This window comes from Manis pentadactyla, chromosome 14 (assembly GCF_030020395.1).
Source record: "Manis pentadactyla isolate mManPen7 chromosome 14, mManPen7.hap1, whole genome shotgun sequence".
NCBI classification, from domain to species: Eukaryota; Metazoa; Chordata; class Mammalia; order Pholidota; family Manidae; genus Manis; species Manis pentadactyla.
Genome location: NC_080032.1, coordinates 52,629,333 through 52,633,825, shown reverse-complemented (window position 1 = coordinate 52,633,825; position 4,493 = coordinate 52,629,333). Strand labels below are relative to the sequence as shown.

General features: G+C 38.9%; 1 non-coding gene across 1 annotated transcript; it reads left to right on the top strand.

Moving 5' to 3' along the window:
* Window positions 1-620: 620 nt before the first annotated feature.
* LOC130680892 (U8 small nucleolar RNA) lies at window positions 621-751 on the top strand. Its single transcript, XR_008993918.1, has one exon. It is a non-coding gene; the product is annotated as a U8 small nucleolar RNA (small nucleolar RNA).
* Window positions 752-4,493: the final 3,742 nt, after the last annotated feature.

The window sequence follows — 4,493 nt, the reverse complement described above, 5'->3', positions numbered from 1 at the left end:
ATTCACATCTCCCCACCTCCTCTTTTTTCCTTTTGATGGCCAAGGAGTAAGAACCCCCAAAATCTTCCTAAAAAGAAGAAAGAAGAGTAGAAAGAAGTGCCATTTGCCATTAACTTTTCAAACTCAGAGGAAAAAGAGGCACGGCTGCGCTTGGTGACGTAACAAGAGCGCATGTGTTAGTGGAGGGTCTCAGGTGGGTCACATTCTGCCGACCCTGGGCGGTGGGCACAGAGGTGGATGCATTTTGCCTGCCAACTCTGCTGTCCTTCCAGGCCCGTGACTGCCCACCCCAGCCCCCGAACGTGCAGTAGCTGAGCATGGATTAAAGGGATACATGGTTAGTATATGTGACGAGTGGAAAGGGAAGGCAGGTGAGGGAGGAAGGACACTGCAGTGAAGACAAGGTTCTCTCCCATCACTAGAGAGGCGAGCCCAGAGGGGGCTGCACGGCCTGCCCTGTGGCTTAGGCATGACTCCAGCCACCCGGTGAAGAGTTACACACAGAATATGCACATCTGAAATCCTTATACATGTTGCTAAGTGACCTTGCAGTAAGTTTGAACCAGTTAAAATTGCTCACACCAAAACTGAACACTATCATTTAATAAAAATCATTGAGATGTTCAGGTAGAGTAATCCTTGTCTGTTACTCCCTTTGGAGGGCAGGTTGGAACATGATGACTAGGTCTGCGGGAGTCATTAGGGCCTCTGTTCGGCCAGGGCTGGCACACCCTGACTCCGCGCAGGAGAGGTATAGCTCTTTTCATGTTTGCTGGTTCTGTTCAATTCTTTTTCCAAAGTGTCTGTTTCCATCCTTTGCCCATTTTTCTCTTATGCTGATTATCTCTCAATTATTGATTTATAAATATTTTTTATATATTAACTTTTTTCATTTTTGTTATGAACAATTTATCATTGGCTTCCAACTATGAACTCTGAGATATTTTGGTCAAGTAGAGATCATTTTCTTACTATTTGACTGTTCATGTCTTCATATACATCCATTATTTTCCATTAGGCGTTTCTGGCTTGGGAGTTACACTTAGAAATTCATCTTTACTCCAAAATTACAGAATTACTCACTTAACTTTTCTTCCAATAGTTTCATGTTTCATTTTTCAAGATATATGTATTTAAATCTTTACTGCTTATGGGTATAAGATATGAATTTAGAATCTGTACTTTTGTTTCTTAAATGATGTTTTCCTAATATGTACTGGATTTCTTCCTCATTTTCTCATGGATTTAAATTCTAAGTCCACTAGTGGACTTTCTGTCTGTCTATCTGTTCTGGTGTTAATAGTACTGTAATCCTAACATGTCAGAAATTATTAGGACATATTCCAATCATTCCCTTTCTGTTTTCAAAAATGTTTTGATTGTTCTCAGGAATTAAAATTGAGTTTTAAATTTATATGGTCTTTACTTTTTCAAGAATCGCCCTATGTGGTACGTGTGGTAGTCAGAATACTGTTCCCCAACCTTGAATGACATCCGTGTCTTAATCCTCATGACCCGTGAACATGTTAATTTATCTAGTACAAGGGATGTTGTAGGTGTTGTTATATTAAGGACCTTGAAATGAGGAGGCTATGGATCACCAGGGTGGGCCCGGTGTAATCACAAGGGCTCTTTATTAGAACAGGGAGGCCAAACAGGAGAGTCAGAGGGAGCTCGTGATGGTGCACACTTGGTTAGAACAGGGCTTTGCTGCCTTCGGGTGGAAGAAGGAACCACAGGACAGGAAAGTGGAGAAGTCCTAGGAGCTGGAAAAGACAAGAAATGGTAATCTCCCCTCAACCCTCCAGAAGGAATGCAGCCCTGCCAACACCTTGATTTCTGGCTTCTGAAACTGTAAGACAAAAAATATATATATATTCTTTAAGCCACTAAGTTTGGGGTAATTTAAAACAACTATAGGAAATGAATACAGTATGCTTTCTAAATTCCTCTATATCTGGGAATTTATATGTTACTCTCACACATGAACAATAGCCTGATAAGTTACAGAATTGTTGGGTTATAGTAATTTTCCCTCAACATTGTAGAGATATTGATGTGTTGATTTTTAGCACTTTGTACTCTAGCAGATAAGTTTGATGCCTACCTATGTGTTTACCTAAAAATGCTTTCCCTAGATGTTAGAAATAACATCCCTTTACTCTTGAATCCTCGTCTCTGGCAACGGTTCTCCTTCCATGTGCTTTTCCTGGTGTTGGTGGTCCTTTCAGTGTGAGGACTTGTGTCTGGGTGTGGCTGAGAGAAATTTTCTTGTGTTATTTCTGTATTATTCTACTACCCTTACATTTTATCCTTCCAAGAATTTCGTTTATGTTTAGAGTTGATTCTTATTTATATTTTCTAAATCTCATGGGTTTTTCTTTTTTGAACTGCTCTACTACAATATTTTATTACAGTTGAATAGTGCATGCCTTCCCATACTGCTCAGGGCAAAACGAAGCAAGATTTCACAGAAATAAAAAGCACACTGAGATCACAACTCATGAATCCATGGTATGCATGCTACAATCTAAAAGATACTAGACTGTCCTCTTACTTGTATACTATCCCAAATTCACTTATATTTGTCTTATTTTGTACAGACATTTCTTGTATCTAACCAATATGATTACTAGGAAACTTGTGTCAAATAAGACATTAATATCCAAGTGAAAACAAACCTATATACAATGAAGCTGACTGAGCTTATTTTATGCTTCCTGCTGTGGGAACTTCCACTTAAAAACATTTATAATATGTCATGTATTCAAATGCACACTCAAATGAAGGGAAATAATGGGAAATAGAAGATGAAAAAAGGTATCAGGATGTCTCTGGAAATGACCGAGGAAAGGTTTCTACAGAGGCTTTTGTAATGAACTACAACCGTCCTGTGACTAACCCAGGCATACACACTTCCATGATCCAGGAGTTCTGGGTCAGCTGAGAAGTGTATTTACTGTACCTGAAGTTTGGTCCCCATGAAAATTATGTGGCAAACATCATCATATGTATGTGACAAACAACTCCAAGAAAATGCCACTCATGTTTATGTAGTGTGTACAAGTGAGCCGTGTTCTGGGGCAGGATGGTTTGGAGATTAGATAATGAAATATGTCTCTCATAAAAATACAAACTAAATTAAATATGGGCATAAATCAGTAGGCATAAATATTATCCAAAACTTTAGGGTAGTTTTTGTTGACTTTGAATACTTAGTATCTTTTTTTAAAAATAAATCTCCCATGGAGACCTTCTAGAAACTTTTGAGGCAATAAAGCATTTAGGTTCCTTCAAATTAATGGGGATGAAATTGATGCACTTACAAGCTTACAATTTAATACAGCTGTTTTACATCTGGTGTGCTCCCAAGATGGTACCAGAGGCAGAAGCAATGTAGACGGTAGAGACTGGTGATGGGAACTGGGTGAAGACTAGGTGGAAAGAAGTCTTCCTCCAAGATTTCTGTTGAATAGCGTTAGGAGTGTCAGAATGCCTGGGACCACAGCTCCTCATGTCTAAATGGAGTCACCGTTCTCATCCTTACCCACCCACACCAGACACCTGTTGGCCAGCCTTCATTGTCTTCTCCATTGATTATATTGTTGTTGATTATATATAGATGTTTTACCTTTAATTTTTGCTTTAATATCTTATAAATGTGTATCAAACCATGTTGAACCTATGTATTAAGGCTTTCCTGGAAAGATGTCTTGGTTGCAAAAGAAAACCTCTCTCCTTATCAGAGTCCAAAGGAGATGCCCCGAGCTGGGGACAGGAGAGAAGCCATGAGGTTTGTTAGTTTTACCTCCTAAAATCTGTTAAATGTATATTCTTCTCTTAATCACCATCACAACTAACTCAGTTCCAGTCTTTGGAATTTCTCACCTGGTATTATGAGAGGCCGCTGTGTTAAAAATGGGCAAATTATTTGAACAATTTGCCAAAGAAGGTAATGACCACTAGCAGATGAAAAGATTCTCTACATCATTAGTCTTCAGAAAAATGAAAATTAAAACTACAAGATGCCACTTCATACCCAAATTCAAATGAAAAGTATCAACAGCACCAAATGTTGGCCAGGATGTGGAGCAGTTGGAACTCTGACATGCTGCTGGTGTGAGCATGAAGCAATACAACCACCTGTAGAAACGTTGGGCAGTTTCTTATAAAGTTCAACATAAGTTCGCCCTGTCTCAGCAAATTCTCTCTTAGGTATTTATCCAAGAGAGAAGAAAATGTATGTCTCCAGGCCTTGCACCAGAACAATCATTGCAACTTTATTTATTATAGCCACAAACTGGAAAAGATCCAAATGTTCATTAGCAAGAGAAATGACAGACAGATTGTTATTTATTCACACCGTGGAATATGTCTCAGCTACAGAAAGAAGTAAACTCCTGATGCATTGTGAAGACATATGGTCAACAAAAGAAACCAGACAGTTACATACAGTAGAGTTCCATTAGATGAAGTTCAAGTACAAGCAAAGC